Source organism: Manis javanica, chromosome 5 (genome assembly GCF_040802235.1).
Source record: "Manis javanica isolate MJ-LG chromosome 5, MJ_LKY, whole genome shotgun sequence".
Taxonomy (NCBI): domain Eukaryota; kingdom Metazoa; phylum Chordata; class Mammalia; order Pholidota; family Manidae; genus Manis; species Manis javanica.
The window spans coordinates 42713379-42738173 of NC_133160.1; the positions used below are offsets into that span (position 1 = coordinate 42713379).

At 49.0% G+C, this 24795-nt stretch overlaps 1 long non-coding RNA gene across 1 annotated transcript; it reads right to left on the reverse strand.

Annotated features, from left to right (window-relative positions):
- Positions 1-7177: 7177 nt before the first annotated feature.
- LOC118973170 (uncharacterized) lies at positions 7178-19487 on the reverse strand. Its single transcript, XR_012131952.1, has 3 exons — positions 19356-19487; positions 7689-7793; positions 7178-7283 (listed from the first exon to the last, which is right to left on the reverse strand). It is a non-coding gene; the product is annotated as an uncharacterized lncRNA (long non-coding RNA).
- Between the last annotated feature and the right edge of the window lie 5308 nt (positions 19488-24795).

Below are 24795 nucleotides of genomic sequence, written 5' to 3' on the forward strand. Positions count from 1 at the left end.
CATACAGAAGGCTGAATTCTCTTTTAGAAGTTAGGGCCACCTCCAAAGTCAAAGTTGACATCACTTTAGGCTCTGGAGTGAACTGGGCAGGGAAGCATGTTAACTGACTTCACTTGCAAAATCTACTCTGAGGGCTTGTATACCTTCAGCACATCAGTTCTGCTCTTGCTCTATGATGTTCACATTTAATCTACTTACAGACAAAAATAATGAGTTAAAGTTTTTTCCCCAAAAATTCATTATAGAAAACGTTTAACATTTTTTATAATACAAAAGTAGTGTATGACCATTGTGACCCAGCTTCAAGTATCATCAATTCATGACTTATTGCATTCACACCTGACCCAATCTCCACCTCCTGGATTATTTTGAAACAAATCCCAAACATCCTGTCATTCATCTCTAAAGATTTTAATAAAAAGCAATACCATTTTAATCTGAAAAACTCATTCAAACTGAGGTGTAAGTAACTGAGCTGGTCTAAATCTCAGCCCTCTCTGACCTAGTGGAATTTTTAACTGGCCATAAGCTGGAGACTGGTATGCAGAAATATAAGAATGAGCAATGGCATCTCACACCTATTTCCTGCAGGGAAGTGGGGAGGTGAGACTTTTGGGGGCTATTGATGGGATGTGAATTACAGCCTGTGAACAACTAGCTCCCGCTGCTTGCCAGGCCATGCTGGTTACTACTCCCCATCAGAGGCTTGCAAAAAAGGATATTTGAGTTCAATTCAAAGAATGCTCCAATTTTGTTCCAGTCCCTAAGTTTCAAATATATAGATCTTGTTCCAATTCAGATTGATTCGTTAGGATTTTTTGAAGTGGAGTTGGAGGGTGGCAGATGGATAACCCCAAGTCATCTTGGAGCTGTGGGAGAACCACCAGCTACTTGGAGCTCTCTGAGTCTTCAGACCTGAATGCATGGGAGGGTGTCCTGGCCCGGATGCGTAGGAGGCAGTCCCCAAGAGGGAGGGCATGTGTTCCTGCACCCCACCCATCAGGGGTGGCCACTTGGGCATCCACAAACTGTATTCAAGAGGTCAACTTGTTTTGTCTGGCTCTTGTAGCATTTCTTTAGAAGATGTGGGCAGCATTTACCAGTACTGATCAGTTGGGAGGTTTTCCATAAAAACCCCTTGGAGGCCCATCCAACAGCTTTTCCTCCCACCTCATGCAGGGCAGGCTGGTGACTGAAACCCCCTCTCTCCCCAGGGGCCTTCACCCAGTGACAGAAGGATGTGAGAGGAAATAAACAAGCCAGCTTCCTGGCCCTCATGTGGGCAACTCTGCAACCCCAGGTGGCCTGAGGCCCACTTTTAGCTGCCCATTGACACCCTGACTGGGCTTCTTTCCCATCTTCCCTACTTCCCCACTCTCCTCCATGTGCTTCCAACAAGCGCCTCCCAGATCATCTGCTGGCTCTAGGTCCTTGTCTGATCTGGGAGAATTCAACCCAAGACACATTCCAGCAACTCGTGAGCCCATTCCTCCCAGTTATCAGCCTGTCCCCTGGCTGGGAATGCTGGAGCACAGAGCGCCACTGTAAAAGAGTCGTTGTGCAAGGGCAGCTGGCCCCAGAGATCAAAGAGGCCTCTGCATTCAGGAAAATATTGGGTCAAATAGCAAGTCATTTAGAAAAGCTCTCAAGTACAGCATTTCCCGAGCTCTGCAATTACAGTCTCTTTCTATGCTTGCTTTAAATGCCCTTGCAAACAGCTATTTACTCTCTGGCCTGGGGCACCACTGAAGGGCTCATTCTAAATATATCAGACAAACTCACAACCCTCAGGTTGCCTAATGCATATTTGTGAGAGTCGCTGAGCCTGTGGTTGAGAGCCTCCACATAAAGCCCAGCCACGATGTGCGTTTCAATCACTGCAGTTCTCTACTCCACCTTCCCCTTCTGCCCACCCTCTGGAGAAGCCACAAGGAATTTCTACAGGAAAGAAAAAACAGCAGAGTGTTGAGATTCATTGTTAGACTGGCTCCCAGAGCAAGAGCGTCACAGAGTTTAACACACACCTGGAGCTTAAAATATGCACCAAGAAATATTTGTCAAATAAATTCTGAAGGCACGCAAGTGGCTTACTTTTTCTTCTTTCTCTTCCTTCCTTCCTCTCTCCCTCCCTCCCTCTGTCCCTCCCTTCTTTCTTCCGGCACAAAGTATAAACAATGCCATTGCTTGTGAGAGGCAAAAACTGGAAGCTGCCTTTGTGTCCACGGGTCTGGGAGGGTTAATTCCGTCATGTGTGCTCCTCCTAATGTAATAAGCAGTGGCCTTTCCAGAGGGAGAGCTTTATGCTTTGAGCTGAATGTACCTCTAAGACATATTGTTACGTGAAAGAAAAGCAAGCAAAAAATGCTTCTAAATGCATGAAATACCTCTGGAAGGATAAACAAGAAATGGCCATCAGGGTTACCTCTGGGGAGAAGTAGAACACAGGCAGTAGAGGTGAGAAAGACACTTCACCTTACATGATATATATAACACAACAACAATAAAAATGAAGAGAAAGGAGCTGTTTTCTAGTCTGAATCCACTAACCATGGTGTGTGGTCTCATGATGGGTTTCAGAATTCCATGTGCGCCCCCTGACCAGTGTCCGGCTCAGAGCAAATAGCCCATAGGCCTCTCTGAATAAAGCCAGTGTGGCCCTGTATGTGGTCCCCAGACTGCCAACTTTGCCTCCTCTAGGCAAAAACAATGACCATGAGAATAAAGTGTTCTAAGTACAAGCCGTTCTTCATTCCTTAACTTCATTCCTTTAACACCTATTGAGCACTTACTCTGTGCCAGGCAGTGTCCTCGGCTCTGGGGATACAACAGAACAAGACAGCTAAGGGTCCCTGCTCCCGGGGCTTGCATTCTAGCTGGGAAGTGGGGGGCACAGGATTGACAAGTTAAATAGGTCACGGAGGCAGTGTGGTAAGTGGTGGTGAGAGCCAGGCAGGCAGAAGAGCAGTAAAGTGACTAGGAAGGGCGTAGGGGGAAGGTTGCAATATTAGGGTGGCCAGGGACATCCTCATTGAGAAGGTTGAGGCCTGAGAAGGTGAGGGAGTGGGCTCAGAGCTATCTGGGGGTAAAGCCAGAGGGACCAAAACCCCACTAGGGTCCAGAGGGACCAACCCCCTCCTTCATTTGTGTCAGGGTCTGGGTGCCCCGGAGTCTCTAGGATTCAGAGACACCTGGTTCCATCCCAGTGTTCAGAGTCCGGTGGAGCCAGAAGCAAGAGGAGCAGAGGGCTGGGTGCTCACTCACAGTCCCTGGACAGAGATGCCCCATGGGGCCCAACGTCTGCCCCCACTCAGTTTGGAGAAAACAAGCCCCAGTAGCCAAAGCAAAAGTAAATACTCCCAGGATACTTCATCCTAAATATCCCTGTACATGGACTCTCCCAGCATGGGGGACAGTCCTCAGATCACTCTTCTTGCAAAATGACCCACTGGGGGAAGCAGGGAGGGGCTCTGGAGATTCACCAAAGTTAGCTGGGGGAGCATCTGGGCCCAATGACAGACTAGCGCCCTGAAGGTGCGTACCCGCCCATCTGAGGGAGTGCCTTCAAAGCATGCCCACTTCCCACTGCACCTAAAACCTTTCCTTTTGCCCAAGGATGAGGGGAGGTAGGAGAGGCGTTCCCAAAAATGCCTCCTGGAAACTACTCCTCAGCTGCCCAGCAGAGAGGAGCACTTAGGTTGCTGTGAGCCACTCGAGGAGCCCTGGTCCTAACAGCCGCAAACTGGAGCGACCCGGCTTCCACCAGCAGGAGGATGTGTGAACAATGGGCGTGCGTCCACACTCAGGACACAGCACGGTAAGGACAAGAATGAACTTCCATAACACACAGCAGCGTGGACAGGGCCCAGATACGCGATGTTGAGCAAAGAGTGCACATGCAGTATGATTCCATTTACATGAAGGTCGAGGATTAGGTCAGAGTGGTGACTGATATGGGGGTGCTTGGCTTGGAGGGAGTGTCGGGGATGCTCTGGGAGCTAGCAGAGTCCCACATCTCTATCTAGGCCACACAGCCATGCACACATGTAAACATCCAGCAAGCTGCCCACTTACAAGTCTGCCCTTTACTGTCTATAAACTATGTGCCAGTACAGAAGTCAACAAAATGAAAAGTAAAAATGTAAAAATAAAGGCTGGAAAAGGGGAAGAGGTAGCCAGGAACTGCTAGCTTTTGTTGTCCTATTAGGGGTTCCTGAAAAGCCTTGAAGTGAGGGTCCTTTTCCCTCCACCCCCTGCACTATCCCCACCCAAGCCACTGTCACTTCCAGCCCCACTGGGTTCCCCAATTGTCCCTCTTGCACTCAACCCCACATACAACCCAGAGTTTACACAACCATCAGAGAGAGCACGTGTGACCTACTTAGAAATGGGTTCTATAGGGAGAGGGAGATGGGGTGTAGGGGTGATGCAGGGTCTTTTCAAAACACAAATCTGGGCAGGCTACTCCTATAGTTGACTCTCTTCAGCAACTTGCTAAAGGGTAAAATCCTAATTCCTTAATATGGTTTACAGGCCTTTCCAGACCTCAGCCCCATCTCCCACCAAGCCCTCCCTCCTTCCCCATCTCCCGCTGCCCTGCAGAACCCAATTCAGGTCCCTAAATAGGTCACATGCCCCTTTCACCTGCTGAGGGTGGTTCTCTTCCCCGTGCGCCCACAACCTGCATGGCCACCCCTCTCCCTCCCAGCCCATTCTCCAGCTATCAGTTTTCCCGTCTCTCCCTCTGAGGAGCTTTCCCTGACCCCTCCTGGGTCATAGCATTCATTGCTCGGTGGTACAGCCTGCTTAGGGATCTTTATCTCCTGCCACATGAAGCCTCAGGAGTGCGGACACCTGCCTGGAAGGGCGACTGTGAGGGCCCATGACATACATGGGATGTGCCCAGTGAGTGCCAGGCACTCCATGCATGTTAGTCTCCCTTCCCTGGAGCTGGGGAAGAAGGACTGGGGGTGCAGAGACTGGGTCCCTCCTGAGTCCTCGAAGGGCCTCAGGGCTGGGGTTGGGGCCAGGCAGACTCTAGGCCAATGGGCTAGGACTCTCCCTCTCTCCCGGCTCTCATCCACTCTGGATAACAGTGCCCTTTCCCTGTCCGGGGAGGAGAGGAAAGGCCTAGGATGAGTGTTTGGGAAGAGCTTTGGGAGGATTCCCTATTTCATTCTTCACAACTGTGCTTGAAGTTCCCAGGAGACCTTTTTGGTGGTGGCCACTGGCCTTCAGCCTGTCCTTCTCCCCCCGCCACTGCACCAAATGCTGGTTCTGCCTCCTACCTGCGGCCCATTCTATCAGGAGAAATGATTGTGGTCATAAGATTCCTCCTGGGGATTTAGCAAAAGGCTGCCTCCTGGGTGAGTTCCAGAGACAGCCCCTTCCTCTGACGTGCGTACTACCTCCATCCACTCGTACGCTGTCCAGTATGGCAGCCACTGGCCAAGCATGGTGATCAAGCACTGGAAATACAGCCAGTCCATCTCATGAGTGCTGTCAGCACAGAGTGCACACTGATGTCACGTAAAAAAGATAAATATCTCATGAATCATGTGTTAAACTGACTACATGTTGAGATGATAATATGTTTATAGATTAGATTTTTAAAAATATTAAAATTAATCTCACCTTGTTATAAGTTGAATTGTGTCCCCCAAAAAGCTGTATTGGAGTCCTAACCTCCAGTACTTTAGAATGGGACCTTGTTTGGAAATAAGGTTGTATTTCCTCATTTAGAAATAGGATTGCAGAAGTGATTAGTTAAGATGAGGTCATCCTGGGGTGGGTGGGCCCCCAATCTGATGTGACTGGTGTATCCTTATAAGAAGAGGAAACAAAGACACACAACAAAGGCAGAGATTGGAGTGATGTGTCTACATGCCAAGAAATGCCAAGGGTTGCTGGCAATCACCAGAAGCTGGACGCGACGCGATGAGGAAGGATCCTCCCCTATAGGTATCAGAGGGAGCAGGGCCCTGCTGACACCTTCATCTTAGACTTCTAGCCTCCAGAAGTGTGAGACAACACATTTTTGTTTTTTAATCGCCCAAGTTTGTGATACTTTATTACAACAGCCCTAGGAAACTAATACATCTCTTTTTCTTTTTACTTATTTGAATGTGTTTCCAAGGATCTTGTGAAGTAAGCATGCTATTATTTCCACTCTCCAGATGATGAAACCTGAGATTGAGAGAGGCCAATGAATGTGTGTAAAGTTGACAGAATGAAAGACACAAACATCAGAAACATGTTTCAGACCTCAATGCTCCTTCCATTGCTGATTGGAGATATTTGTCCATCCCACACTGTATAATGAGCACCAACAGTCTGCCAGGCACTGGTCTAGGCACTTGAGATAGATTAAGGAACGAGTCAAGGATCCTAGCCTTGTGAAGCTTAAGTCATAGCAGAAAAGACAGACCTTAAATAATAAACATAATGAATAATACATTATTGATTGCATTAGAGTTAAATGTTATGTGGAAATAAACAGGACCCAGTGAGGGGGTGGGAGGGCAGTGCCAGGGGGTTAATTCACAGTGCTGAATAGAGGGTGAGCATCAGCCTCATGAGTATGTAAGATTTCAGCTAAGATGTGAAGGATCTCAGGGATTAAACCCTGCTGATATCTGCAGGAAGCATATCCCAGCCCAGGGTACAGCCAGTGCAAAATGAAAGCATGAAGACTTGAGACATAATCAAGGGAAGTAAGGAGCCTTCCAGGTGGGTATAGACGCTTGTTGGAATTGCTGATTCTGTTTTTCCATTTGAATGTCCTCTTCATACCTCTCCTGAGCCTTGATGGCAAGACCCTTCCTGGAGAAGAGTCCCAGAAGGCTCCTCTGGGGTTGTTTCGCACCAGTAGATGGCTCCGCCATGTGAAAGCCTCCCCACTACAGGCAAGGTCCAGGGGCCACACCCAGCCAGGCTTCCTGGGTGAGAACTAAGCCTGTACACAAGGAGGTAGCATGTCCACCCACCAGGGACCGTCCAGGGCAACACTGGGCCCACCAACTCTGGGAGATCTGGGTGGACATGTGGAAGACACCCCCCACCCCACCTGTATGGAGTTAAATAGGCTGCTATTCTTGAGTCTTGAGGAGATTTGGGCACGGGGTGGGAGCCAAAGAGAGGGACCATTTTACTTACCTGAATGGCCTGGAAGTATAATGACACTTGTGTTACTGTCAGCAGTGAGGTGAAAATACGTGCAGATCCTTTGTTTAAGGTGGCCTCAGCCCCAAGGACATGAGGCATGGTGTGGGGGATATTTTTGGAAGCTATCCCAAGAAGAGAAGCCAGAGGTCAAGGTAAAAGTTTCTCCTTTCAGGACAGAGTGTGAGTCTGATAGCCCTCAGGCTTTTGTGAGCATGTTACTTGTGGATGTTAAATTGTACAGTGTCACAGTTAATTACTTAGTCCAGTAAAGACACCATCACTCTTATGAAATACCAACATTGTATGTTAATCACATTCCCCAGCCAAGGCAAAGACAGAAACCCAGCAGTGAGAGGCTCCACCATGCTGGGTGTCCCTGGTGTCCCCACACGCCTCATTAGAGTGGTGGGGTGGCAGCCACATAAAAAAATTGCGATTTCTCCACTTGTTCTGGCCAGAAGCGGCAGGCCAAGAGGCAGTTGATATTTTAGGCAATCAGAGAAGCCAAAAGAAAACTCTCTACCCACCCTGTGGCCCACGGCCTCCATGCTGTTTGCTAGTCTCATCTGTCCTTTTTTCCATCTAGCATTGCTCAACAGGATGGTGGCTGTGGAGGGAAGCCCTCTTCTTGTCTGGGGACAGAGAAAAGGGAATAGAGTGAGGGGGGATCCCAGGGTTAGGAGATAGGAACCTCAACCTCTCGCCATTCCGTACCATCCCCTACGGGTATCTGTTCTAATTCAATCACCATTTTTCAGATGGGGAAATAGATACCTGCCCAGAGGGGGCCAGATCCCATGGTTGTGCCTAGGTCAAGACAGCAGACCTCTAAATGCATGTCCTCCTTCTGCCCACACTGCCTCACTCGCTGAGGTCCAATGGAACAATGGAAAACAACTTCCAGGAAAATAAAACCCGTGTAGACTTGAAAACTTGAGAGAGGGTTGAGGACAGACAGGCTCATCCATAAGCGTCTCATGTGGGAGTCTTCAAACTGCATTCCAGGAGCACATGGACTCCTCGTCGGGGCTTCCAGTGCTGTGACCTTGGGCTCTTGTTCCCCACCCCACCCCACCACCCCTGATCACACCAGATCTCACTTCTTCTTTGGTCTATAGTTTAAGTTCCCACATTGGATTTCACTTAAAGAATTCATTATGTGAAAAACAAGGTTGGGATAGAGAACAAACTGTGGTACAGCCCATCAGTGTAATAGTAATCAGCATTGCAGAGGAATGGGTTTGTGACCCACCAGTGATACAGATGGACTTGAAATGCATTATGCTGGAAGAAAGAGTGCACACTGTATGATTCCATTTCTGTGACATTCTAGAAAAGATAAATGGTGGGACCAGATAGCAGGTCAGTGAGTGCCAGGAGCAGGGGTGGGAGGGACTGAGTGCAAAGGGCTGCAGGCTTTGGATTCCGTGGGCACGCTCTGCATCCTGAGAGTAGTGGTGGTCACACGACAACATGCACTTGTCACAACTCCCAGGGCTATACAGTACAAGGGGTAAATTTTCCTGTACCTAAATTATATCTCAATAAACCTGACTTAACTGAGAAAAAGCTTGGAGATCACTGCCAGAGAAACCTTTCCTTCTAAGGAGGGGGTGTCCCCCTCTGAGAGGCTTTTACATGCTAGGCAATCAGCTAGTTGTTTTAGCACATTTATTAAAACTCAAATTTTCATATATATAATCCTCACGATGATTCTATGGAGAAGCTGAAATTTAACAGGCTAGTTGTGTCAGATTGCATTTTCCAGAGCAGCAAGAGATAATGTAAAAAATAAATAAAATAATAAAATGCTGTGTTTTAACCCCCTGGGTTTGGGGGGTGATTTGCAGCATATCATTGGAACACCAGGTAAGCAGCTTGAGGCGGCTCCACGGCCAGCACTTGCACCCTGCATCCCAGGTCAGCCCACCCTTCTGCTCTGCCTTGTTCCAAATAAGGAAGACCCAAGCCTCCAGATAAAGCTATAGAGAGGAATCTAAAGGCACCACTTTCTGGGGCAGCTCTTCTCTGAGAACCAGGGGCCCAAGTGGTGCCTGGAACATAGTAGGTGCTCGATAAATGTTTGGCAAACAGAGAAATTGGTTCTACACTAGAAGCTGACAGAACAGTGAACAAGATGCAATTCCTGCTCACATCTAGACTGCTCTTTAGGGAGGAGATAGCAATAGTATGATGATTTTAGACACTAAGTGCTGGGAAGAAAAAGAACAGGGCTGTGTAATCAGGAGGGATTGGCTGTGGTGTGGAGGTCAAGGATGCCATCTCGAGCAGGTGACATTTGAACCTGAAGGGTAAAAAGATGCCAGCTTTGGGCAGTGAGAGGAAGGAATGGCCAAATTAAACAGCTAAAACACATACACACAACTTTAAAAATAGAAAAGAAAGACTCAGGCTAGAAGAAGCTTCACTTATTCTAGAGAAGGAAAAATAAAATGAAAAATAAATGATAGCATGGAATTAAGGACTGGCATTTGGTTAGGAGTTCAGCTTGCCACTAAGTCCCTTGTGCAGCCTTGAAGCTGTCATTTTCTCTTTCTTGGCCTCTGTTCTTCTTGGTATTAAGTGGGGAGTTTGGGTAAAATCAGGGGTATGACAGAGCCAGCAGGCACCGCCTGTCAGAGTAGATTGTGGACCTCTTCTCCCAAGTCCACATTCAGTGATGTCATATTGGTAGGTTGAAATGGGCCATTAAGGGAATATTTACACCATTGAAATTGGCAAATGCTGCAAATCAGGACTAATCGTTTTGTTTTGTTTTGTTTTGAGAGCTGGTTGTTAACTATTTATCAGCACACCACTGGGGCTCACAACCACATGTGCCCTGGGGCTCAGAACAGAAGCTGGTCTAGATACATGCTTCTCAGACTCTTTTGCTGAAGTTTCCTAGTGGCAGAGGAGAACTTATATATCACCCCAGAGGGCTGGGATCTCAGCATCTTGGGAGAATTTTCCTTAAAATCTCCTATTGTCATTTTTAATTCACAATTTTACATTCTATACCTTAGTGTGTCTATGCTACTAGTTTTCTCACACATTCAGAAAAGTAAATTTTTATTTTCCTAACTTCAGAAAGATGCATGTTGTTAATTCTGTGGGTTTTTTAAATCACACACACACACACACATGCTCCTACATGGCTAAGTTTGCCCTGTGGTCAAGGTTGGCATTATTCAGCCTCTCCAGGTATAAGGCCTTCCTCTATCCATCTCTCTCTCCGTCCCTTTTCTCTTTCCCTTCCAAGCCCAAGGTCTTCCCTGACTTGGAGCTGGTCTTGGACACTGGAGGGAGTAAACCAGCCCTGTGAGCCCAAGTGTGAGGGTGTGTGTGCCCTGGGGCTCAGAACAGAAGCTGGCCAGGATCTGCTCTTGACAGAGGTGCCCAGGCCTAGCCGGCAGTCATGCCCACATTCTCAGGAGAGAGCAGCCGCCTGGCTCCTTGCAGGTGGTCCCCCAGATGCCAACAGCAGCCATGGGTTATTTCCCTGCATTCGGAAAGGAAGGAGAACTTTCCTCTCCTCCTCCTCTGGAAGTGTGTGGGCTTACTCATCACCCTGGGGCTAGGTCTGGGAGATCTGCTTTCTGCAACCTAGACTCCAGGCTGCCACAGCTTCCTGACTGACCTTGGACGGATGGTTGTTTTGTCTGTCCTCTTTTTCCACAATCAGCTGCCACTCATCTCACTGCTGGGGATGGACAGCTGGACAGATGTGTGAGGCAGCCTCGGGAAACAGACAATAGTGCCAAACACAGAGTTGGCAAATAGGCTGTGCTGCCATCCCATTGAGAGAGGAGCAGAGACCCAGCCTCCTTGGACGCCAGCGTCTGGGGTGCTAAACCGACTCATGGAAAATTCCAGAAGAAATATACAAAGCAACACCATCCCCAAAGGAGACTAGGGAACTCTGCAGAGGGGAGAAGCCAGAGCGTGATGGGAGTTGGGGCAGGAGTGGGGGGCAGGGGCAGACTCCACCATGCCACCAAATTGGCACCAAAGACATCAGTGGCCCTTCATTGCTAATTCTGTGGCTGCTCTTTGTAAGTAATCTCACCACCCCTTAGTCTCGTTTGGACTGATCCTTCACTCTCTCTTTCTTAAACCTCTCTTCTCTCCTGTCTTACTTGGGGTTCGTCCAAAGCAGAATGCATAACAAGGACTTGCATGCAGGTTGTTTATGTGGGAGGTGGTTCCCTGGAAGCAGGAGTGGGATGCAGGGAAAGTGAGGCATGGGAAGTATATGTGTTATTGGACTATTGTTTCAGACAGCCAGAGCCCGGTTCTGCCCAGGCCCTCCAAGGTGTGAGGAGACAGGCTCAGCAGATAAGGATAAAAGAAATTGGATACCTTCATAAAAGGTAGACTCTGACTGAGTTGAAGATCTAGACTGAAACACTAACTGTCTAATTCAGAGAAGACATCATAGGAGAGCACCTTTGTGGGCCAAGGAGAGAGAAGGATTTGTTAAACACCTTCAAATGCACAAACAACAAGGCAAAATACTGGTAAATTTGGTTTCATCAAAACTAAGGATCTCTGCTCAACAAAGTTCACAGACAGAGCAAAATGAGAGAAAGTATTCACAATGTCTAAAACTGACTAATTAATATCTAAGATATTTGCAGACCTCCTGTAAAATCAACAAGAAAAAAAATTAAAAACAGAAAACCCAATAGAAAAATGGGCAAAGAGCATGAACAGGCATTTATAGAAAAGAAAACCTGAAGAAGGCAAACAACTATTTAAAGGAAAACTTAAAGTCATTAGTAATCAGTGAAATTGAAAATTAAAATATCAATGAGACAATGACTTGTAACAGAAACACCTGCTGTTGGAAGATTGGAACAGAAGCACCTTCACCCTCCTGGTGATATAGGTGAGAACTGGCACAGCCATTGCACATCTTATTCAAAAAAAAAAATGGTCACCATTCTGTGACCCAGAGACTCTACATTAAGGCACTTCATTTTTCCAACCATGAGCAGTTGAGCTTCTGCATGAAAGCATGGTTCTGGGGCTCTCCACACCAGTGCTTTCCCCACCCAGTGCCCTCCCTGAGCAAGCCTCACTAACACAGATGATGTCACTAGAGGAGAAAATGAGGAAATGGCAAGTGCCAAGGGGCCTGCACTATTTTTGCTCCTGAGTTTCCCTTACTCTCCAGTGTCCAGCCTGGGGATGTGAGTGGTCACAGCCGAAAATTCCTACAGGCTCCACCTGGCTGCCCACCAGTGCTTCCTCTGCCCCAGGGGCTCCCACCCCACTGGGCACTTCAGCAGAATCCTGACCCGCCCCCCAGTCCCTACCTCACCACTCTGTGAAAGCTGCCATATCCAGGTTCCCCAAGCTGCAAGGGGTTAGGGGATAGTGTGATTGTGGGTTATGAATCAGAGTCATGTCCAGTTACATAGTTTGGGGTCATCCAGATATTTGTTGGTTTTACTGCCACGCCCCCAGGGCCAGGCTGATGGAGGGAGTCAGGACGTGTGGGTACTGACTTCATAAAGCAGCCACGTCCTTAACGTTTAATGACTTCTTTTAAAAACCTGCTCTAGGTCTTGCTTTTCCCCCTAGTCTTGTTTTTACCACCCACCCCACCCCATGAATGGGAACATACACCCTTGCTTCCTTGCTGTCAGCCAGTGAGATGCTCTACCTTCTCGCGGATCACTTAACACGGTGCTGGGCTTTTTATTGAGCCTCAAAGAATGTTTACTGAATGAACAGCATGTGCACCATACATGTGTGAATACACCACATACAGCCTCATGGATACTGCAGTTCTCAGTCTTGGCTGCACTTTGGAATCATCTGAGAAGCTTAAAGAGTATTGAAGCCAGGTCCTCCCTATTAGATGCTGATTTGATTGGTCTGGGTGGGGACCCAGGTTTTGGGTGTTTAAGAATTCCCAAGGTAACTCCGTGTGTGTGCAACAGTGGCTCTCAGGATCACTTGGAAGATGCACTGAAGGCAGGTTTCTGGGCCCTGCCTAGAGTTTCCCACACAGCAGTTCTGCTGTGGGACTCCGGAACTGGCACTCCGTGCAGCAGGTAGAGGAAACAGGGTAATGTCTTCCAGGGCAGCGTACAGAGGGGCAGGAATAAGGAGGGATCCAAGGAGATGATGAGAAGGTGGTGTCTGAAGCGAAGCATGAGGACCCAGGCAGAAGGCAGAGTACATGGATATGGAGTTGGGTGGGGCAGTGAGTGGCAGATCCCACAGGGATTTGAGAAGCAGGTGAGGATAAGCACCTGACTTTGCTGAGATGAGGCAGAAAGTGGAGCCGAGGCCCCCTTTGCCCTTGCTCTTTGGATTTCCTGAGGGCTGGAGTCAGGTAGGTCAACCACACCATGTTTCTCTGGACAAGCCTCCCTGCCTCCTCTCTGTCCCACCACCCTTCTCTGCTCAGTGACCCTTCAGGACATCAGCCAGGCTCTGTCACTCTCCTTGCTTAAATCCACCCAAGCGTTTCCCCAGGGTGCCTGGAATAAAGTTCAAACTCCATCTGCAGTTGACCACAGCCTTCTAAGGAGGCCATGCCAGTCCAGTATGGAGTGGGCCGGGTGCCACTGGCAGAAGGGCTGCAGGGCCCTGAGGATGTGCCACAGGCCGTGCCTCCCACTGAGCATGTTGGAGATGGGAGGCCCGTTCTGGGGGACATGAAGCTTTCTCATGGGCCACTTTAGTTCCAGGGCTCCCCAAAGGCCTTGCTGAAACTTCCTAGAACTCTGTGGAGTCTAGGACACTCTCCCTCAGCCCCCCTCCCTGGGGTCAGACTTAGAAAATCCCTCAGGAATTTTAGCCAGGCTTCTCCCTGATTACCTGAGGAGCTGGCTCCCCTAATCCGCAAGCTTAGATAGATGCAAAGGAAGCAAGTCCCGCTACTCTATCAAGTGCTTTCTGCCCTTCCTATACATGGAGGGGACCCATGGTCTTAGGGCAGCTATCCTATGCCTAAGATCTGTGACAAGCAGTTTATTAAGGATGCATTCCCAGGGAGAACTCGTAAGGCATGGAAAGAGTAGGATGGGGAAGAGGAGGCAGCCAGGCAGGCTGGCCTACCACGGCACCCTAGTGATCTCACAAGAATCCAGCTAGGCCACGTCAGAGAGGCTTGATCCACAGCTTAGCTGAGCGTGGTAGGCAGAGCAATACCCCGAAGATGTCCCCATCCTGGTCTCTGGAACCTGTGACTATGCCACCTTAGGTGGCAGAAAGGCTTTGCAGATGAATTAAGTTAAGGATCTAGAGATGGTGACATTATCCTGGATTATCTGGTTGGCGGGATGTAATCACAGGATCTGGGTGAGAGGAAAAAGTGGTGGGGCAATGGAAGCGGGGGTCATGGGGTGTTGTTTCTGGCCCGGCCACGAGCCCAGGAATTCAGGCGGCCTCCAGAAGCCAGAAAAGGCAAAGAGAGAGATTCTCCGCTGCAGCCTCTGGAAGGAGTGTGAGCCAGCAGCCCCTTGTTTTTAGCCCAGAAAAATCCATTTCAGTCTTCTGGCCTCCAGAGCTGTTAGAGAATAAATCTGTATTGTTTAAGCCAACAAGTCTGTGACGGATTAGAGCAGCAACAGGGATCTGACACCCTGAATACCAGTCCTGCTGGGGAGCTGAGGGGCCGGGAAGAGTTCCAGGCTATCCCCTGGCCTCCCTATCTCCCTGCTGCCCCCAACCTGGGCCATCGGTGGGGGTTTCCCCCACCTCCATGGAGCTGCGGAAGGATGAGTCTCCCGGCTTCTTGGCCTGTCCCCAAACTTCAGCTGGGCTCTTCAGCAAAAAGGCATGTTGTAGTCATCTGGCTTCTGTTGCATGGTGCCTCCTTTTTGCTGTGCGGGATAAGGACCTGGGGAGCTGGCATCTTTGGCTTACTATTCTTTTCGCTGTCTATGTGAGTAATGAACTGCCTGAATCTTAAAGTGGCATGTTGTGTATTCATCAGCAGATGCAGCCGGGGCTTGGTATTGGCCTGTCCTGTATGTATGCAAGCTTGACAGTCCCAACCAAGTCCCACAGGTTGCTGGGGGCAGAATTACACCTGGAGGAAAGGAGCTGGGCTTTGTCCTCTGCCACCAGTCACTGGCTACAGGCTGCCCTCAGGGAGACTTAGATCCAGCCAGTGTGAGCACAGAGGCCCAGTGCCAAAGGGCAGCTCCCCAGGGCCACAGGTGAATATTAGCAACAAAGCACACAAAAGCTGGAAAAGGGATCCCAGTAGGCCAGGGAGGGAGAAAAGAGATGAGAGTGTGGAGCCTGCTACACCTACCAAGAATCACAGAAGGCTCATCACAGCATTCACTGCTGGGGAGATGGATACTGAGGCCTCACACCAAAATGGATTTGGAAGCCCATCCCACATGCCCATGGAGCACTGCCCAGTGCCCAGCTCCTGGGCAGGAACCAAGTGTGCAAGTCAACATGACTGCCACATCCAGGCAGCAGCAGTGGTTGTTCACAGACCAGGAAGAGGCGGTTGTTTCCTTCAGGCAACAATACAAGTGCCCAAGCCTGCACTTTTCATGCCAAACTACTCGTGGAAGCCAGTGGGCAGTCAGCCACCCAGGGTTCTTGGAGCACAGAGCTGCAGAAGCTGACTCAGCCCCCAACCCAAACACCAGGCCAGGCTGACCGGGTAGCCCTTCCGTGATGGCCCAGAGAGGAAGCCTCTGCACCCTCGTCTGGACACACCTGTTCCTTTCATTTGCTCCCATCTGCCACCTGTCTCCATCCACCGTACACCTAAGACTTCCGCTCTTGTATTTTCCCACTGGCTGTCTCCTCTCTGCTGACTTAGAGATGCCAGGGACCCACAGGCCCCTGGAGCATTGCTCAGACACACAAGACCTTCAGGGACAAAGAGGGGTTTCACTCATGACCAGGAAAAAAGATCGGAGTGAAGGAAACAGGTGTAAGTCAGAGGGTGGCAAACATTCTCTATAATGGACCTGGCGGTGAGTATCTCAGGCTTTGCAGGCCACACGGTCCTTATCACAACTACCCATCTTTGCTGCTGCAGCTCAAAGGCAGCCACTGACCCAACCGTAAGCCATGGGCCTGGCTGTGTCTAAGGGAAATTTTTATCACACAAACAGGCAAGGACCTGGATTCAGGCTGCAGGCATAATTTGTCAACCCCTGGTTGACAAGAATCCAAATTCACAGAATCCAACAAGTCAAAATTAGAAGGAACTCTAGAAATTCCTTAGTCCAGGGATGGGAAATGGGTTTCAACCCTCCTGCTGCTCTGACTGCTCAGTAGTGGCTGCCTGGATCACTGTGCTGGAAGTACTGAGGCCAACACATAGCTCAGAGGGAAAGGGCCATAGCTGACTAGCGCCCCATGCCATGGGTGTGGGGGTATGACAGCGCCAGGGACTCATATCAGCCATTTAATTAATCAAATGCCCTCATTTTCTGTATGAATCGCTAGATTCCAGAGAAATTAAATGAGTCTCCCAGGGCCACACAGCCATGGCTCAGGAGTTGTTTGCCAACTGGCTTCTTCATGTTACTCTGAAGCAAATTGGAAAGTTATATTTATTCCATTGTGTCATCGCCACATCTAAGCCAAAGAATTCCCCATGGCCCCTTCATGCCAACTTTACCAACTTGGTCCCTTGAGTGCAAAGTGACAGAGCCCTGGACCCCATCTTGTCCTTGATATGTGAGAATTGACATTTGGAGAACTTTCACACCCATAAAAACATCCTATTTCTGATGTCAGAAAAATTAGGAGCGCTGTGTGCCAGACCTTGTTCATGGTGGGGCATGAAGTGGCCCCCATGATCAGCTGTGGTTTCCCTTTGCCCCCGGAAATGCCCCCCAGGCACCCGGTCACTGCCTGAGGGACCCTGGAGAGCTGGCCGACCTGGAGCCTGTGTCAGCATTCTGAAGCCTCAGGCTCTGGTGTTTCTCACTGCGGGTCTACTTTCTAAGATGCAAAACTGACAGATACTTTATTAATGCCAGTTAATAAGCAATTCACAAAACAGGATGCAGGTCGAACTTTTGAAAGAATCTTTTTAAAGATTCCTCTTTTGAGACACTGGCTCTTTGAACACTTGTTCTTGGACCATTCCGGCTCAGAACCCAGCTCCATGCTCTGAGAAGCCCCTACCCCCCAGACAGGCCATGGGAAGGGGTGCCAGGGGACAGCCCAGCTGGAGCAGATGTGAGCCACTGGATCGAGGAGAGCCATCCACAGGGGACACTTTCTGAGGCATCTACCATCTCCTGGGCCTGAGGACACCATCTGCCTCAGCTCCATCCACACTCTGAGTCCTGCCCATTGCCATCCCCAGCCACCCCTGTGGGAAACCTGACAGCCTGGGGAAGGATGGCGACAGGAACAAGGGATCACTTCTGTCTGGAGAGAAGCTGACCATCAGGTGTCCCCTTTGGGTTGAAACAGGTATTTGCTCTATTTTCCATTTTTCTATAAATGTTACTAATTTTCATACAGTGTGTTATAATTAATAGAATTCCTGATCCTTCTTGGTCCCTTTGGATAAGGCTGGAAGGCAAATATGATCGATAGTCCATTTTGCTGAAGAGGGACCCAAAGGCTCAGAGAGGTAATATGACTTTGCCCAGATGCCACAGCCAGTAAGTAGAGGAATTTGGAATTAAATCTAGGGGCCTTGACAGGGTTTGTTTTTCTCCTATACCACACTGCGTCTCTGTTTTGTAAGGTGGGGGAAATGGAGGTGTAATTGAAAATGCTGTTCACCACTCAATATCTAGTCTCCATTTCTGGCTTGATAACAGAACCTGATTTTACTCAGGAAAGGACTGTATCCAGCTAAATCTACATTTTCCGGTCTCTCTTGTAGAGAGATGTGGATGTGTGACACTGAGATATAAGCCTTAGTGTTGGTGGGGCTTCCAAGAAACCTTCTTCAAAGGCATCTGTCTCAATTGAGAGAAATACTTTTTTGGCCGTTCCTCCTTCCTCCAGCCTGCAGTTCATACAATGGCTGGAGCTCTATTAGTCATACTGGGCCATGAGGACACTCTCAGGGTTGAAGCTACTTACTGCAGACAATGGAGCAGAAAGGTGTAACAAGGTTGGGTTCTGCCCTGGATTGCCTACCTCTAAACTTCTTAATAAGTGAAAGAATAAGCACTTGGGGATTTGAGTCACTATTTTTCAGGTCTCTGTTATAGTCAATTATAATTTCAAATTCATAAAATTTATGTGATTGAAATAAAAGAGTTGTTGATGTAAAGCACTGAGACTGTGGGGTTGTTTCTCGTGTAGCATCACGACAAAAGTAACTGACCAATACAAGCTACCTGAAGATCATGCTTTACCCTCTCCTCTCCCTCATGCCTCGCATCCCCAAGCCCTAAATATTCCTCAAAGTTCCCGCATGCTCTCCAACATCTCTACTTCTGCCTTAGCTCAGGGCTCACCTCTCTGGGTCACAGTGGCTTTCCAGTGGCCTTCCTGCCTTTAGGCTGGCCTACCTAGGTGCACTTTCTCTAGATGAGGGTGAGTTTCTGAAGTGTAGTCAGATCCTGGTCCTCCTTCACACGGATTTTAGTTAAGGGCTTCCATACGTGTATGCCACTCCTTTTCCTGGGACCACTCTCCACCCTGAACATAACTCACTTTCAGCTTCCCTCAGATGTTACCCCCAACTCTCCACACCCAGTCTCAGCATCTTGCTGAGCGCTGCCCTACCCAGCACCCTCATCCTAACCCCCTTTAGGACATTATTGAAATTACCTGTGTCTTGTCCAACTCCCCCATAAACTGTGAGCAACCTGAGGGCAGGGCCTGAAGACATTTTCCTAGAATAAACTCAGCCCAAAGGCCTGAGCCACCGTTAGCAAAGGAGATAATCGAACATCGCCTCATTCTGGAGGAGGGGCTGGCTCTCAGAGGCAAGTGGCTCCCTCTGCCTAGATGCAGTGGGTCTGACTAGAAAACCGGAGGCCGGAGGGCAAAGAATGCCAGGGAGTGAGAAAAGCAGAGTCAGAGGGGGGAAAGAGGGGAAGAAGGAGAGAGGTGAGAAGAAAAACAGGGAGAAGGCAGAGCTGGGGCTCACGGGCCAGGGAGGCTAGGAAAATGGAAAAGGAGTCAGGAACATAAAGATGGGGGTCAGGAGGGATTCAGGAGGGAAAGAACCCAGGCAGGGGCCAGGCCTGTTTCCTGGTCAGTCTCCCTCCACTCACCTCTCTCCACTCCCCAGCAGAACAGGCTCAGGCCATGTGTGCAGTTGGCTCTGGACTCCAATTCACATGCCAGAAACATAAACCAGAGGGTGGGAGAGGCGTGGGGCCCAGATGGGGTGAGCCAGACTGTCCAACACACAGGATGCAGGGCCATGATGCCCCTGTGCAGCCACCACAGAGGCAGGCCAAGAAATCTAGACATGGACGGCAGGAGGAGGGACACTGAGAGTGTGGCAGGAGGGGCACGAGGCCAGCACGGGGCCCAGCTTGTGAATCAGAGCAGTGTTTCTGGGAAGGGCTGGACCTGCCAGGAATGTGGTTGCAGAACGCACATCTCAGGACACTGGAGGTTTTGTCCCAGAGGAGGCTCTGAGCAGAGCATCAGGACCTGTCCCATGTACTCAGCGTGGAGCCTAGAGAAGCACAACTGGGGTACAACTGGCTGGAACCTCCAGAGCCGCTGATCATCAGAACCACTGTGGGCAGGTGCAGAGGGTGGGAGGCTTCAAAATACAGAGTCCCAGACCACATCCTAGAGACTGATTCCACAGGGCTGGCGGAGGGCCTGGCAAGCTACACGATTTTTTTAAGTTTCCCAGGGATTGTAAGAGACAGCAAACTTAGAAACTATTGATCCAGAGCAGGAGTCACCAAACTTCTTTTGCAAAAAGCCAGATCCTAAATATTAGGCCAACCTGTCTGTCATTAACTACTCGATTCTGCCATGTGTATCATAAAAGCAGCCTAGATGACCTGTAAATGAATAGGTGCAGGGGTGTTTCAGTAAAGCTCTATTTATGGACCCTGCAATTTCAGTTTCATGGAATTTTTACATTTGTGAAGTACTTTTCTTAGTTTGATTTTTTTCCCCAACCCTTTAAAATGTAAAAACCATCATTAGCTCAAATCCAGTGTTGGACAGGACTTAGTCTGAGGGTCATAGTTTGCAGACTCCTGCTCTGGCCAGTGCCACTGAGAAGACGTAAGTGTAGAAATTGACAGCACATGTTTGGAAATGTTCATAGCACCTGGACGCTGCTGTGATATCCAAGCCCATATGGTAGATCCGGCTTAGCCCTAGTCGGTTGATGGGGGATGGCGTGGCTGGTGCCAGGTACCATGTGCTGTGTCCTGGTCTCACGTAGGAGGACCACATGTGGTTGGCAATGGGCTAGAAGGTTTAAAAACTGGTTCACCCCAGAAGGTTTGAAAAGTGGTGATCTAAATTATTCCTTTGACCCAGAGAGGATCTGAATCCTCCCACCATAATCTATAACCTCCCTAAAGTCAATAGTCATAATTACAGCAAACAAAACAAATTGTGCATGAATAAAACATGATCAAAAAGGAAAATACCAAGCCTTTAGTGAAGATCCTTTGAGTCCAGTTATAATGTATATTTGCATATTTTTTCTTTGGATTTGTTTTCTAAGTTTCCTATAAGGAACAAGGATGGATTTTATAATTGAGGGTGTTCTAGGTTTCAATTTTTTTTTAAACAAGAAGTAGCTTTAAAAAAATTGTCAGGAGAATAATTTCCCCATTGGACAACCCTTCCCAATATCTCCCCACACTTCAGTCAGTAAGTCTTTATTTACATTTAATCCACTTCTACAGAATCAGGCCAAGAAAGAAGAAAATGGAAAATTTACATTGTCCCTTCGATGGCAGAGCCCAGTTCTTGTTATTCGTCGTTCTTTTCAACAAGAGGTTCACGGGCTGGGGCTGGAGGGGTCAGGGCGGAGATGCTGCGTCATCAGTCACGGGTGGGCGCACCGCCAGGAGCCCCAGGGGAGCAGAGCACTTCTGACACCGACAGCCTCCACTCTGGGTCGTCTGCTGGACTCTCCCCAGTGAAGGTCACGGCCACTCAGGAACTCCGGGAAAGAATGTAGGAGAAAGTTCAGGGCAACTCAGCCTTCTCTAGGGAAAAAACACCACTCCAAGTGTCCAGGGATCATGGGCCTCCAGGGACCTGGGTTCAAATCCTGGCTCAGCCACTTTTTGCTGTGGAGCTCAGGCAGAGTAGCAAAGTTTGCTAAGGAAAATTGGGGTAAATAGTATGATCCTCCCAACCCCAAGAGTGTCACAGAGAGCAAGGGAGTCCACAGGCATGAAAGCTGACACAGGTGGCTCTGAGATACTAGCTCTTCCTTCCAGCTCTGATGACCCAGGTTAAGATCATTACCACAGGCAAAGGGCAGGACACAGATGTGACATACTGAAAGGCTCTGCCACTCCAACTGGCTCCTAAAGAAGACATGAGTTGTGAAGAAGCGATCCATGCTTTCTCTGTGGACTCCAGCCTGCATCTGAGTGCATACCTTTGCATCTACCTATGTTCCAACCTCAGCCCCATCCCAAAGGGGCTAGGAAGCCTGCCCAAGATCAGGATTTTATTTTTCTTTGCTCAAAATCTGCACAGTCCAGTTTGGCAGCCACATGTGGCTACATGTAGCTGTTTAAATTTCAAGTAATTAGATTTAAATGAAATTAGAATTTCTGTTCTCTTGTCCTACTAACCACATGTCAAATGCACAGTAGCACATGTGGCTGCTGAAGGAGATAACACAGACAGAGCCTTGCCATCATCCCAGAAGGTTCTGTGAGACAGGCTGTTCTAGTGGCTCAGTGGGCCTCCAGAGGACAGCCCTGAACAGGGAAGAATTCTGGTGGCCATTTGCAAAAGCATCCTCTCATTTCTGCAAAAACACCTTCCCTATTTTAAAACAGAGATTCCATCTAGTGTCTGGCATGTTTGGGGGACACACTATGAGAGGGCAAATCCCTAGGCAGGTAAGGTCTGTTGGCTCCTGCAAGCATCAGGCCCTGCTCACTGGTTGTCTGCTCTTAAAAAATAGCTGATAAAGAGGTGGTACTTCTCTTTTTTTTAAACCGAACTATTTTAAGGAATGCTGGTTTCAAAATAGCTTGATGCTATTCACAGGATGGAAAGAGAAAGGGCAGCTTTAAGCAGCGAGGATCCCTGGAGCCACCAGCACTGCTCTGTGGGGGCCAAGACAGTGGACTCAGGGCTCCCCAGATCCTACCTGGGGCTCCACGTTCCCCTGGCTCCCATCCCAGGTCCTCAGCAGGCCTGAGACATGCCAAGGCTCGCCTTGGAGACTCCAGCTCTGCTTCTCCAACCTTCTCTCCAAGACCCTCTGGAATCTTCGTTTCTGTTGCAGCCCGGGCTCTCTCCCTCATGAAACAGTTTAAGCACAGATTCAGATCGCAGATGATTGCCCCTCCCCCAGAACAGGCAGGTGTCAGCATCCTCAGGCTTCACCACTGCCAGGAGCTCTGGCTGGCCCAGCTGCCAGCAGTGACCTCTGTGCCTGAGCAACACCTCTGGCTTTGCAGGGTCCACGTCCACATGTAGGCAAGGCCGTCCAGAAGTGTGCAAACAATGTTCCACAGTGCACAAAGTCCCCAGCACCCCATGCCCCCATCCCTTCATGGAAAACTGTCCAAGGCCCTGTCCCAGTGGGCCCAGAATTCCTGAGTCTCTGCTGCCCATGGCAGTCACCTGGCAGCCCCGCCCCTTTGGTTGCTTCCTCTCCCCTCCATTTCCTTCCCCACAGCCCTACCAGTATTTCCTAGAATCACCTCCCAAATAAACCATTGACCCTCAAAAGCTTGTTTTCAGGTTCTGTTCCTAGCAGAACCCACCGAAGACAAAGACTAAATCCCCAGGTGATTCAAGAACAGCACAAGGAAGTTCTAGAATCAAGTGAGGAGTGTGTGGTTGAGATGGAGGAGAGCCTCTTTCAAAATCCACAGAGAAGATCTGAGTGACCTCTCAGAGATGGAGCCCATCTGCTTCTTGTGGGTCTGGAGCCAAACGTTTGGGGTCCCCATGGCTCAAGGAGACCTCCAAGATTCAAATAAATACATCTAGACGCTCGGACTGAAATGGTGTAATGGAATCTGCCCATGCCCCAGCCAGATAACTGTTGGGAGGGTTGAAAGGAGCAGAAAGGGGCACATGATTTTCCCCTGGAAGATTAGCTCAATGCCCTCACCCATGAGGGGCCCTGGTCCCTAGCAGAGGCCCAGTCCACTGGAGCCCTTGTCTCTGCAGGGGCACTAGGGGAGACCCCTCCATGCTAGGGAAGCCTCGGTGAGCACCCAGAGCTCGCTGGAAGCCAGAAGGGGTGGGTGTGGGATGCAAGACAGTGTGGTCCTGGGGCCATGCCCAGCCTCCTATGCCTGTTCAGGAGGGGACAGCAGGCCCCCTTGCCACAGACAGATGCCCGCTTGCTGCCTCCTCCCCCTGCCCAGCAGGCTGACACCCTCCCTGGCTTGGTCAGAGCACTCTTCCATCCCTGCCCCCCACAGCACACCAGGCCAGTGACTCGCAGAAAGGTCTCAGTGCCAGTTCAGCTCCAAAGGCAGCCGCCACCTGGCAGAAAGTGAGAACTCGACAACGCCCTTGCTGGCTCTCACAGGAACCCGGTCCTGCATCAGTGAGCCAAGGTTTCCTCTTGTTGCAGAAGCCAGTTTTTCTGTCTGATTCCAGGCTGCCCTCACAGCTCCTTCCAGTGTGGCCTGCACAAGACAGCTGGGTCCACAGCACAGGCAGCTCGTTGCCTGGCTTATCAGGCTGTTTAGTTTTTAACATGTTATTGTGAACTAATTTTAGACTTACAGAAGCATTGCACAAGTAATACAGAGGGTTCCCTCGTATTCTTCATCCTACTTCCCCTCATGTTAATGTCCTCCACACACAATTATCAAGAAAATTAGCACTGGTGAAATTAAGTTAACATTTGTTAACTGCAGAGCTTTCCAAATTTCACCAAATTATCCAGTAATGTCCTTTTTCTGTGGCAGAATTTTATCCATGATCCCACATTGCATTTCTTCTCAGCCTCCTCTGGTCTATGACAGTGCCCCCCACAGTCTTTCCTTATCTCTCATGACCTTGACATGTTTGAAGAGTCCTGGTCAGTTGATTTTGTAAAATATCTCTCAATTTGGGTTTGTTCAATGTTTTCTCATAATTGGGGTGAGGTTTGAGTTTTTGGAGAGAATTCCATTAAAACGATGTATCATCATATCAAAGAGTTCATAATACTAGTATGTCTTATTACTGGTGATGTTAACCTTGATCACTTGCCTAACTTGGTCAGGTTTCTCCAATATAAGTTGAATTATATAATATATACTCTTGGATGCCTGGCTCTCTTTTTCTCAGCATGGAAATCCATATTGTTGTATGTATTTTTTGTCCCGTTTCATTGCTGCATTGTTCCATTGTGACCATACCACTACCTCTCTCTATCTCTAGAAGAGGTGAAAACATCAGCTATCTCCCTCTCCATTGCCTGGAGCAGTATTTGTGTTGGCACTATTGAATACAGTTGTGCAGTGCACAACCTGTGCAGCTGGACATAGTGACCCATGATCCAAGGACTACCTGGATCACAATCCAGCA